Genomic DNA, 13,134 nt, shown 5'->3' on the forward strand with positions numbered 1-13,134 from the left:
TTCCTGAGGGCTGTGTCATGGGCAAAAAAATTTTTCCAATAAAAAAATTTAAAGGCTGGGCACAGTGGCTCACGCCTGTAATCCCAACATTTTGGGAGGCTGAGGCAGGTGGATCACCTGAGGTCAGGAGTTCAAGACCAGCCTGGCCAACATGGTGAAACCCCATCTCTACTAAAAATACAAAAATTAGTCGGGCGTGTTGGCAGGTGCCTGTAATCCCAGCTACTCAGGAGGCTGAGGCAGAAGAATCACTTGAAACCAGGAGATGGAGGTTGTAGTGAGCCGAGATCGTGCCACGGCACTCCAGTCTGGGCAACAGAGCGAGACCTCATCTCAAAAGAAAAAAGTAATGAATATTAATTATTAATGGAACTAACATTTACAGGGTTAGGTCCCACATTGTGATAAAAAGCCTCATGTACATTGTGTCATGTAATCCTGGGAGATGGGTGTTGGTACTGATTACATGGGAACATGAAGCTTAGTAAATTTAAGTTAGTGGCTCTCAATGACATGCTAATATCATCTTGGGAGGTTTTATTTTTTAAAAAATTCTGATGATTGGGCTTCATCCCAAGTCTACTGGGTTAGAACCTCTGTGGATGGTGTCCAAGCATCTGTATTTTGTAAGTGCTCTCAGAGGTGACACTGATATGCAACCAGGGCTGAGAACCAATGTGAATGTTAGAGAGACTGGAATTCAGGGCTTTACTGCCACCTCATATACAGAAGACGATATAGATATAGATGTTGATAGTGATATTAGTATATATAGACATAAGTACAGATATACATACACCTAGTGTATTAGTCCATTTCACACTGCTATAAGGAACTAACTGAGACTAGATCATTTATAAAGAAAAGAGGTTTAACTGACTCATGGTTCCACACAGCAGGAGAAGCCTCAGGAAACTTACAATAATGGTGGAAGGAGAAGGGGAAGCAAGGCACATCATACGTGGTGGCAGGAGACAGAGAGAGCTAGAAGGGAAGTGCCACACTTTTTTTCTTTTTCTTTCTTTTTTTTTTTTTTTTTGGAGACAGGGTCTTGCTGTGTCACCCAGGTTGGCATGCAGTGGTATGATCTTGGCTCACTGTAATCTCTGCCTCCCAGGTTCGAGTGATTCTTGTGCCTCAGCCTCCCAAGTAGCTGGGATTATAGGTGTGCACGACCACACCCAATTAATTTTTGTATTTTTAGTAGACACAGGGTTTTGCCATGTTGGCCAGGCTGGACTCGAACTCCTGATCTCAAGTGACCTGCCTGCCTCAGCCCCACAAAGTGCTGGCATTACAAGCATGAGCCACCAAACCTGGCCTACACTTTTAAACCATCAGATCTCATGAGAACTCACTCACTATCACAAGAACAACTTTGGGGCTGGGTGTGGTGGCTCACGCCTGTAATCCCATCACTTTGGGAGCCTAAGGCAGGTGGATCACCTAAGGTCAGGCGTTGGAGACCAGCCTGGCCAACACGGTGAAACCCCATCTCTACTAAAAATATTTTTAAAATTAGGCAGGTGTGGTGGTGGGCGCCTGTAATCCCAGCTACTCGGGAGGTTGAGGCAGAATAATTGCTTGAACCCAGGAGGTGGAGGTTGCAATGAGCTGAGATCATGCCACTGCACTCCAGCCTGGGCGACAAGAGCAAAACTCTGTCTCAAAAAACAAAAACAGCTTTGGGAAAACTGCCCCCACGATCCAATTACCTCCCACCAAGTCCCTCCCTCAACACGTGGGGATTGCAATTTGAGATGAGATTTGGGTGGGGACACAGAGCCAAACCGTATCACCTGGTATTGAATTTGTTTTCAATTATTGATGAAGAACATCTCATGTATAAAACAGACTGGCACTGTTTCCTCTCCTCACGCCTTTCAGTACATCCATCCCCGTGTTGCTGCTTTCTCTTGTGGTCACTGAAACTCCCGAGCAGTGAGAGTCCGCACAGCACAGAAAGTGACCAATCAGAATGCAGCACAGAAACTGACCAATCAGAATGGACGCTGGAATTATTGCTGGAGCAGGATTGAGACGTTAATGTTTTCATCACTGGATCCAGAAGAGTGTGGTTCCCAAGCGAGGGCAGCAGTGGGGAGCCACTCAGAGGGCTCAAGAAAGCAGCTGTTTTCCAACTGGTATAGAAATAGCTTAATATTTTAACAACTGTTACAGTAATGCCAGTGTCTGCCTGTGCCTTGATCTAAATAATAATTGAAAATACCTACTATTTATTGAGAATCATGTGGCAGATACTGTGATACATACTGAATAAACATTATTTTATTCCATTTGGTTATTGTTGAAAACATTTCCTTTTTTTTTTAGACAGGGTCTCACTCTGCCACCTAGGCTGGAGGGCAGTGGTGCAATCATAGCTCACTGTAGCCTCAAACTCCTGGTCTCAAGCAATCTTCCCATCTCAGCCTCTTGTGTAGCTAGAACTACAGACATGCCCCACCACAACAGGGTAATTTTTTTTTGCGTGGGGGCGGGCACTGACAGGGTCTCACTATATTGCCCAGGCTGGTCTCGAACTCCTGGCTTTGCCTCAGCCTCCCAAAGTTCTGGGATTACAAACATAAACCACCATGTCCAGCCAGGTCTGAGCATCTATTACATGTCTCTACTCAAGGATTGCTTCTTGCGTGTTAGGAGGAAAAGGAAGAAGCTAGCAGGCAGTCTGCAGTCCACACTGGGCTGCCCCCACCAGCTGTTGTGTGCCTGGCAGTGCTGCTTTTAGCCCCATTCATTTCCAACTCCGAGGGGGTTTGTCACTTTGCCAGTTGTTGCCACATTTCCATCCTGAAGTGGCAGCTCCAGTTGTGTTTCCCAGATAATTTCCAAGATGCTAATTGCCACCTGCTGATTTCCTGTAAACACTGTACTGTACACATGTGATTAATCAGAGAGCTGTGGACTGTCCCGAGTTAGTGTGTGTGCATGTGTGTGTGTGCGTTTCATTACCGTGGTGGATTTAAATCACAGGCAATGTTTGCTCACAAAGCTGCATTAGCAAAATGTCAGGGAAAACAAAATTATAAAATACCATAAACTGCAAGTTCACCGACTGTATACACAACAACTCAAGTCAGCCCAATAATTCCCTGACTAAATTCTGAAACCGAGCAGGAGGAAGGTAGCATCTCTAAAGGAGACTTTGAACCATTTCTTCTTCAAATTCAAGATCAACCTTGTGCCAGACCTTAGCTTTTCACTGCAAGTTACCTGCACCTTTAAACCTCCATCTCCTCATCTGTAAAAATGGATAATAGGGGGGTGGAGCCAAGATGGCTGAATAGGAACAGCTCCGGTCTACAGCTCCCAGCGTGAGCGACACAGAAGACGGGTGATTTCTGCGTTTCCGTTTGAGGTACCGGGTTCATCTCACTAGGGAGTGCCAAACAGTGGGTGCAGGAAAGTTGGTGCAGCGCACTGTGCATGAGCCGAAGCAGGGCAAGGCATTGCCTCACTCGGGAAGCGCAAGGGTCAGGGAGTTCCCTTTCCTAGTCAAAGAAAGGGGTAACAGACGGCACCTGGAAAATCGGGTCACTCTTACCCTAATACTGTGCTTTTCCAATGGGCTTGGAAAACGGCACACCAGGAGATTGTGTCCCGCACCTGGCTCGGAGGGTCCTATGCCCACGGAGTCTCGCTGATTGCTAGCACAGCAGTCTGAGATCAAACTGCAAGGCGGCAGCGAGGCTGGGGGAGGGGCGCCCACCATTGCCCAGGCTTGCTTAGGTAAACAAAGCAGCCAGGAAGCTCAAACTGGGTGGAGCCCACCACAGCTCAAGGAGGCCTGCCTACCTCTGTAGGGTCCACCTCTGGGGGCAGGCCACAGACAAACATTCAGCAGGAACCTCTGCAGACTTAAATGTCCCCGTCTGACAGCTTTGAAGAGAGTAGTGGTTCTCCCAGCACGCAGCTGGAGATCTGAGAACGGACAGACTGCCTCCTAAAGTGGGTCCCTGACCCCTGAGCAGCCAAACTGGGAGGCACCCCCCAGTAGGGACAGACTGACACCTCACTCGGCCAGGTACTCCTCTGAGACAAAACTTCCAGAGGAACTATCAGATAGCTGAATTTGTGGTCTCACGAAAATCCGCTGTTCTGCAGCCACTGCTGCTGACACCCAGCCAAACAGGGTCTGGAGTGGACCGCTAGCAAAATCCAACAGACCTGCAGCTGAGGGTCTTGTCTGGTAGAAGGAAAACTAACAAACAGAAAGGACATCCACACCAAAAACCCATCTGTACATCACCATCATCAAAGACCAAAAGTAGATAAAACCACAAAGATGGGGAAAAAACAGAGCAGAAAAACTGGAAACTCTAAAAAGCAGAGTACCTCTCCTCCTCCAAAGGAATGCAGTTCCTCACCAGCAATGGAACAAAGCTGGATGGAGAATGACTTTGACGAGTTGAGAGAAGGCTTCAGACGATCAAACTGCTCCGAGCTATGGGAGGAAATTCAAAACAATAGCAAAGAAGTTAAAAACTTTGAAAAAAAATTAGATGAATGGATAACTAGAATAACCAATGAAGAGAAAGGCTTAAAGGAGCTGATGGAGCTGAAAGCCAAGTTTCGAGAACTACGCGAAGATTGCAGAAGCCTCGGTAGCTGATGCGATCAACTGGAAGAAAGGGTATCAGTGATGGAAGATGAAATGAATGAAATGAAGTGAGAAGGGAAGTTTAGAGAAAAAAGAATAAAAAGAAATGAACAAAGCCTCCAAGAAATTTGGGACTATGTGAAAAGACCAAACCTACATCTGATTGGTGTACCTGAAAATGATGGGGAGAATGGAACCAAGTTGGAAAACACTCTGCAAGATATTATCCAGGAGAACTTCCCCAATGTAGCAAGGCAGGCCAACATTCAGATTCAGGAAATGCAGAGAACGCCACAAAGATACTCCTCGAGAAGAGCAACTCCAAGACACATAATTGTCAGATTCACCAAAGTTGAAATGAAGGAAAAAATGTTAAGGGCAGCCAGAGAGAAAGGTCGGGTTACCCACAAAGGGAAGCCCATCAGACTAACAGCGGATCTCTCGGCAGAAACTCTACAAGCCAGAAGAGAGTGGGGGCCGATATTCAACATTCTTAAAGAAAAGAATTTTCAACCCAGAACTTCATATCCAGCCAAACTAAGCTTCATAAGTGAAGGAGAAATAAAATACTTTACAGACAAGCAAATGCTGAGTGATTTTGTCACCACCAGGCCTGCCCTAAAATAGTTCCTGAAGGAAGCACTAAACATGAAAAGGAACAACCGGTACCAGCCCCTGCAAAAACATGCCAAATTGTAAAGACCATCGAGGCTAGGAAGAAACTGCATCAACTAACGAGCAAAATAACCAACTAACATCATAATGACAGGATCAGATTCACACATAACAATATTAACTTTAAATGTAAATGAGCTGAATGCTCCAATTAAAAGACACAGACTGGCAAACTGGATAAGGAGTCAAGACCCATCAGTGTGCTGTATTCAGGAAACCCATCTCACGTGCAGAGACACACATAGACTCAAAATAAAGGGATGGAGGAAGATCTATCAAGCAAATGGAAAACAAAAAAAGGCAGGGGTTGCAATCCTAGTCTCTGATAAAATAGACTTTAACCCAACAAAGATCAAAAGAGACAAAGAAGGCCATTACATAATGGTAAAGGGATCAATTCAACAAGAAGAGCTAACTATCCTAAATATATATGCACCCAACACAGGAGCACCCAGATTCATAAAGCAAGTCCTGAGTGACCTACAAAGGGACTTAAACTCCTACACAATAATAATGGGAGATTTTAACACCCTACTGTCAACATTAGACAGATCAACGAGACAGAAAGTTAACAAGGATATCCAGGAATTGAACTCAGCTCTGCACAAAGTGGACCTAATAGACATCTACAGAACTCTCCACCCCAAATCAACAGAATATACATTTTTTTCAGCACCACACCACACCTATTCCAAAATTGACCACATGGTTGGAAGTAAAGATCTCCTCAGCAAATGTAAAAGAACAGAAATTATAACAAACTGTCTCTCAGACCACAGTGCAATCAAACTAGAACTCAGGATTAAGAAACTCACTCAAAACTGCTCAACTACATGGGAACTGAACAACCTGCTCCTGAATGACTACTGGGTACATAATGAAATGAAGGCAGAAATAAAGATGTTCTTTGAAACCAACGAGAACAAAGACACAACATACCAGAATCTCTGGGACACATTCAAAGCAGTGTGTAGAGGGAAATTTATAGCACTAAATGCCCACAAGAGAAAGCAGGAAAGATCCAAAATTGACACCCTAACATCACAATTAAAAGAACTAGAAAAGCAAGAGCAAACACATTCAAAAGCTAGCAGAAGGCAAGAAATAACTAAAATCAGAGCAGAACTGAAGGAAATAGAGACACAAAAAGCCCTTCAAAAAATTAATGAGTCCAGGAGCTGGTTTTTTGAAAAGATCAACAAAATTGATAGACCGCTAGCAAGACTAATAAAGAAGAGAAGAATCAAATAGATGCAATAAAAAATGAAAAAGGGGATATCACCACCGATCCCACAGAAATACAATCTACCATCAGAGAATACTACAAACACCTCTATGCAAATAAACTAGAAAATCTAGAAGAAATGGATAAATTCCTCGACAAATACACCCTCCCAAGACCAAACCAGGAAGAAGTTGGATCTCTGAATAGACCAATGACAGACTCTGAAATTGTGGCAATAATCAATAGCTTACCAACCAAAAAGAGTCCAGGACCTGATGGATTCACAGCCGAATTCTACCAGAGGTACAAGGAGGAACTGGTACCATTCCTTCTGAAACTATTCCAATCGATAGAAAAAGAGGGAATCCTCCCTAACACATTTTATGAGGCCAGCATCGTCCTGATACCAAAGCCTGGCAGAGACATAACCAAAAAAGAGAACTTCAGACCAATATCCTTGATGAACATTGATGCAAAAATCCTCAACAAAATATTGGCGAACCGAATCCAGCAGCACATCAAAAAGCTTATCCACCATGATCAAGTGGGCTTCATCCCTGGGATGCAAGGCTGGTTCAACGTACACAAATCAATAAATGTAATCCAGCATATAAACAGAACCAAAGACAAAAACCACATGATTATCTCAATAGATGCAGAAAAGGCCTTTGACAAAATTCAACAACCCTTCATGCTAAAAATTCTCAATAAATTAGGTATTGATGGGACGTATCTCAAAATAATAACAGCTATCTATGACAAACCCACAGCCAATATCATACTGAATGGGCAAAAACTGGAAGCATTCCCTTTGAAAACTGGCACAAGACAGGGATGCCCTCTCTCACCACTCCTATTCAACATAGTGCTGGAAGTTCTGGCCAGAGCAATCAGGCAGGAGAAGGAAATAAAGGGTATTCAATTAGGAAAAGAGGAAGTCAAATTGTCCCTGTTTGCAGATGACATGATTGTATATCTAGAAAACCCCATTGTCTCAGCCCAAAATCTCCTTAAGCTGAATAGCAACTTCAGCAAAGTCTCAGGATACAAAATCAATGTACACAAATCACAAGCATTCTTGTACACCAATCACAGACAAACAGAGAGCCAAATCATGAGCGAACTCCCAATCACAATTGCTTCAAAGAGAATAAAATACCTAGGAATCCAACTTACAAGGGATGTGAAGGACCTCTTCAAGGAGAACTACAAACCACTGCTCAATGAAATAAGAGTGGACACAAACAAATGGAAGAACATTCCATGCTCATGGGTTGGAAGAATCAATATCGTGAAAATGGCCATACTGCCCAAGGTAATTTATAGATTCAATGCCATCCCCATCAAGCTACCAATGACTTTCTTCACAGAATTGGGAAAAACTACTTTAAAGTTCAGATGGAACCAAAAAAGAGCCCGCATCGCCAAGTCAATCCTAAGCCAAAAGAACAAAGCTGGAGGCATCACGCTACCTGACTTCAAACTATACTACAAGGCTACAGTAACCAAAACAGCATGGTACTGGTACCACAACAGAGACATAGATCAATGGAACAGAACAGAGCCCTCAGAAATAATGCCGCATAGCTACAACTATCTGATCTTTGACAAACCTGACAAAAACAAGCAATGGGGAAAGGATTCCCTATTTAATAAATGGTGCTGGGAAAACTGGCTAGCCATATGTAGAAAGCTGAAACTGGATCCCTTCCTTACACCTTATACAAAAATTAATTCAAGATGGATTAAAGACTTACATGTTAGACCTAAAACCATAAAAACCCTAGAAGAAAACCTAGGCAATACCATTCAGGACATAGGCGTGGGCAAGGACTTCATGTCTAAAACACCAAAAGCAATGGCAACGAAAGCCAAAATTGACAAATGGGATCTAATTAAACTAAAGAGCTTCTGCACAGTAAAAGAAACTACCATCAGAGTGAACAGGCAACCTATAGAATGGGAGAAAATTTTTGCAACCTACTCATCTGACAAAGGGCTAATATCCAGAATCTACAATGAACTCAAACAAATTTACAAGAAAAAAACAAACAACCCCATCAAAAAGTGGGCAAAGGACATGAACAGACACTTCTCAAAAGAAGACATTTATGCAGCCAAAAAACACGTGAAAAAATGCTCATCATCACTGGCCATCAGAGAAATGCAAATCAAAACCACAATGAGATACCATCTCACACCAGTTAGAATGGGCATCATTAAAAAGTCAGGAAACAACAGGTGCTGGAGAGGATGTGGAGAAATAGGAACACTTTTACACTGTTGGTGGGACTGTAAACTAGTTCAACCATTGTGGAAGTCAGTGTGGCGATTCCTCAGGGATCTAGAACTAGAAATACCGTTTTACCCAGCCATCCCGTTACTGGGTATATACCCAAAGGACTATGAATCATGCTGCTATAAAGACACATGCACATGTATGTTTATTGTGGCACTATTCACAATAGCAAAGACTTGGAACCAACCCAAATGTCCAACAACGATAGACTGGATTAAGAAAATGTGGCACATATACACCATGGAATACTATGCAGCCATAAAAAATGATGAGTTCATGTCCTTTGTAGGGACATGGATGAAACTGGAAAACGTCATTCTCAGTAAACTATCGCAAGGACAAAAAACCAAACACCACATGTTCTCACTCACAGGTGGGAATTGAACAATGAGAACTCATGGACACAGGAAGGGGAACATCACACTCCGGGGACTGTTGTGGGTTGGGGGGAGGGGGGAGGGACAGCATTAGGAGATATACCTAATGCTAAATGACGAGTTAATGGGTGCAGCAAACCAACATGGCACATGGATACATATGTAACAAACCTGCACATTGTACACATGTACCCTAAAACCTAAAGTATAATAATAAAATAAAAAAATAAAAAAAGGATAATAATTTCTGAGTCACAGAAGATAACATGTAATATGTTTATTCTGCATATCAGTCAGAACTGTGTGGGTTGCAAGTGACAGAAATTGAATTCAAAGTGGCTTAAGCAAAACAAAGGAATACATTGGCTCAAAAACCTAGAGACAGGGGTCTAGTTGCAGGTGCAGTTGCATCTAGGAGCTCAAATAATGACTTGAAACTCTGTGGCACCCTCTCTGTTTTTTGATCTTGCCTCATTCTTGGAAGACTCTCCTTACAGCAACCTAGTAGACTAACCAACAGGTCCAGGCATATATTTTATCTTCTCAGCAACCACGGTAAACTAGTGTAGATAGCATCACACTTGGGAAATGACCCACTAGTGTAAGAGTTAAAGAAAAAGCAAAGAAACACGAAAAGCAGCTTAACATTCAAAGTCAGGTTTATTTTGGAGAATAAACCTGAGAGGGGCTTCTGGCCAAGTTTGATCAGGAGCACTCTCTCTTACAGACTAAGGATGTTTAAGGACATAGGAAGTGGGGAGCTTATCATAGGTTCGCAATGTTTCTATGTGAGGGAAACTTTATTATGGGGTTGGAAAGTCTCTGGTTGGAGGTGAAGCTATCTTGGGGTTGGCATGTTTCTGGTTGGAGTGGGGTTTATCTTAGGGTTGGAAAGTTTCTGGTTATGCTGACATTAGCCATTAGGCTGATGTTTGGGGGCTGGATTTAGGCAGGTTTTTTTTAATCAAGGGGAACTTAAAATGGTGGGGTTTGTCCAAGATGGCAATGCTCCTGCTCTGTCAACTAGCCCATTCTCAGACCTCCTAATTTGGGTAGAGTTAATTGCCTACTTGCTTACACCTACCCAAACTCCCAAGACATGCACAGAATCAGCCACATACATGAAGACACTGCCAGACCTCTGACCCCCAAAGCAAACCAGATGGTTGGAGGGACAGCCTGGCACCATCTGACAGTGTTCATAAGAAAAAAATCGGGGATTCCAACATCAGGATATGGATTTCACGAATGATACTCAACCTCCCATACAAACTCATGTGCTGAGTGACGAGAAGTTTACTTAACTCGGAAGTAACTGGTCAGCCCCTTTTACACATGCTTGTATCAGTGCTGGGCCAAGAGTGGAAAATGGGCAGTTCACAGACTCAAACCCAGGCACATCTGGCCAAGGTCACTATTTGCCATTTTCTGTTTCTAAGCCTCTCCAAGTCTTTATGGCTTTTTTTTTTTTTTTTTTTTTTTTGACGGAATCTTGCTCTGTTGCCCGGGCTGGAGTGCAATGGTGCGATTTCGGCTCACTGCAACCTCTGCCTCCTGGGTTTAAGCGATTCTCCTGCCTCAGCCTCCCGAGTAGCTGGGATTACAGGCAAGCGCTGCCACACCCAGCTAATTTTTGTATTTTTCATAGAGACGAGGTTTCATCATGTTGGCCAGGCTGGTTTCAAACTCCTGACCTCAGGTGATACACTTGCCTCGGCCTCCCAAAGTGCTGGGATTACAGGCATGAGCCACTGCGCCTGGCCTCTATAGCATTTCTTATAGGAAATACTCACAGAATCCCAGCCTGAGATTCTGGTCTTGAAGTATAGAACCCATTGCTCTACCTAATCACACAGCCCCTTTATCCCATCCTATTGGGGCAAGATCCTATCCCCTAACCCCTTCATTTCCATTGTTCCTCCTCTTTAACTTCTTTCCTCATGGGAAGAGGATCATTAGCATAATACATGAAAGTTATCCTATGAGAGTTGACCAATATTAGCTATAGAGGTTTCATGGTCTTTGGGTACCCTGCTCTGAAAAATGTGAGAACTCAGGGAAAATGGGTCTTATCAAGACAGATAAAAAGGAGCAGGTGCAGATAAAGGCTGGAGCCCTTGTTAGAAAATAACGGAGGGATGGAAATCAAGATAAAGGGAATTTCCTTGTGTCTACAAAAGGCAAACAGCCTGACAGGTAATGCACAGAACAAAGAGATGCTGGCAGCAGCCTCTGCATTCTCAGTCTATTCCTGACTAGCAATGATGAACATTAAGTCCTTTCTGATAATTAAATGAGCTTATTTGCCTTCTTTTTCAGTCATTGTAAGTTAAAATAACAGGGTTAGATGCAGCATAAAGTAATGGTTAAAAGCACAAACTCTGGAGTCAGGTCACCTGGATTTGAATCCAGGATTCTCTACTCAGCAGCTAGAAGAACTCGGGCATGTTACCTCCCTTTGCTTTAATTTTCTTGTTAGTAAATGGGAATATTGATAGCATCTACCTCCCAGTATTGGCATGAGAAAGAAATTAGTTATTGTATATAAAATAGTCAAAACCACACCTGGCTCATAATAAAAATTCAATACATTTTAGCTATTAGACAAGCAGCAACCTGGACTTCCCTGCCTCCAGGGAAATTCCCTCGTCTACACGCACATGGTTGATTGGGTGAATCCCCCAAGAGGAACATTGGACCTCTCTAGGGACTCACAGAGGCAAATTGGGAGCACCCAATAAGAGCGTGGCTTGCACATAAGGAACATCGATTTCCTTGCAGCTGTTCCTTGCTTGAGCTTCACTTGATTTTTTTTTTTAGATTTGGGGGTACATGTGCATGTTTGTTACAAGGGTATTACATGCACAATGGTGTGGGTTGGGCTTCTAGTGGACCTATCACCTAAATATCAGACATTGTACCCAATAGGTAATTTTTCAACCTTCACCCCCATCCCACCCTCCCCACTTTAGGAATCCCCAAAATCTATTCTCTCCACGTTTATGTTCACATGTAACCTCTGTTCAGATCCCACTTATAAGTGAGAACATGCAGTATTTGATTTTCTGTTTAGTTCATCTAGGATACTTGCCTCCGGCTCCATCCATGTTGCTGCAAAGGACGTGATTTCATCCTTTTTATGGCTGTGTAATATTCCATGTTATAGATCTGCCACATTTTCTTTTTTTTTTTTTTTTGAGACAGGGTCCCACTCCACCAGCCATCATAGCACCATCATAGCTCACTGCAGCCTCCACTTCCTAGGTTCAAGTGCTCCTCCCACCTCAGCCTCCCTAGTAGATGGGACTACAGGTGCATGCCACCACAACTGGCTAATTTTTTATTTTTATTTTTGCCATTATGTTGCCCAAGCTGGTATTGGCCTCAAGCAATCCTCCTGACTCAGCCTCTCAAAGTGTTGGGATTACAGGCATGGGCCACCGTGTCCAGCCCACCACATTCTCTGCCTGTCAACCACTGGCAAACACTTAGGTTGGTTCCATGACTTAGCCATTGAAAACAGCTGCATTTGCTCTTCTGATTAAGAGAGATATTTCTTCTGCTTGACAGTGTTGCAGCAAGCTCTCCCAAGGCTTTACTCTGAAAATAGCAAAAGGCCTCCAGCATATTTTTCGTGTCCCAGGCTAAAATGACTTGGCACAATCAACTACAAGGGGTAAACCGGATTGGTCACAGGAGGGCATACATGAACATCAGACTTTTCCAATAACTAGAAGCCTCATCACAAAGTAGGCAATGGGGTCAGTAAGAGGTGTTTCCAGAACTCCAGAGACAAAGGCCAGCTAGAACCCAAGGGGCTATCCATGCATCACAGACAAGAATAGGGATTAGACCACAGGCTGGCTCAAGCAAATTTTGTCAAAAGGTTTGCTTGCAGCTCTCTTGGCCAAGGTTATCCTATCAAGGTAATCAAAGT

The 13,134-nt window shown here is 43.4% G+C and overlaps 1 long non-coding RNA gene across 1 annotated transcript in view; it reads right to left on the bottom strand.

Moving 5' to 3' along the window:
* The window catches only part of LOC129457781 (uncharacterized), a 51,929-nt gene that overhangs the window by 34,424 nt on the left and 4,371 nt on the right, over positions 1-13,134 (bottom strand). Inside the window, exon 2 of the long non-coding RNA XR_010114249.1 lies at positions 4,357-4,465. This is a non-coding gene — a long non-coding RNA (uncharacterized lncRNA). The remainder of the gene's footprint in view (positions 1-4,356; positions 4,466-13,134) is intronic.

The sequence above is a fragment of the Symphalangus syndactylus genome, chromosome 11 (assembly GCF_028878055.3).
Source record: "Symphalangus syndactylus isolate Jambi chromosome 11, NHGRI_mSymSyn1-v2.1_pri, whole genome shotgun sequence".
NCBI classification, from domain to species: Eukaryota; Metazoa; Chordata; class Mammalia; order Primates; family Hylobatidae; genus Symphalangus; species Symphalangus syndactylus.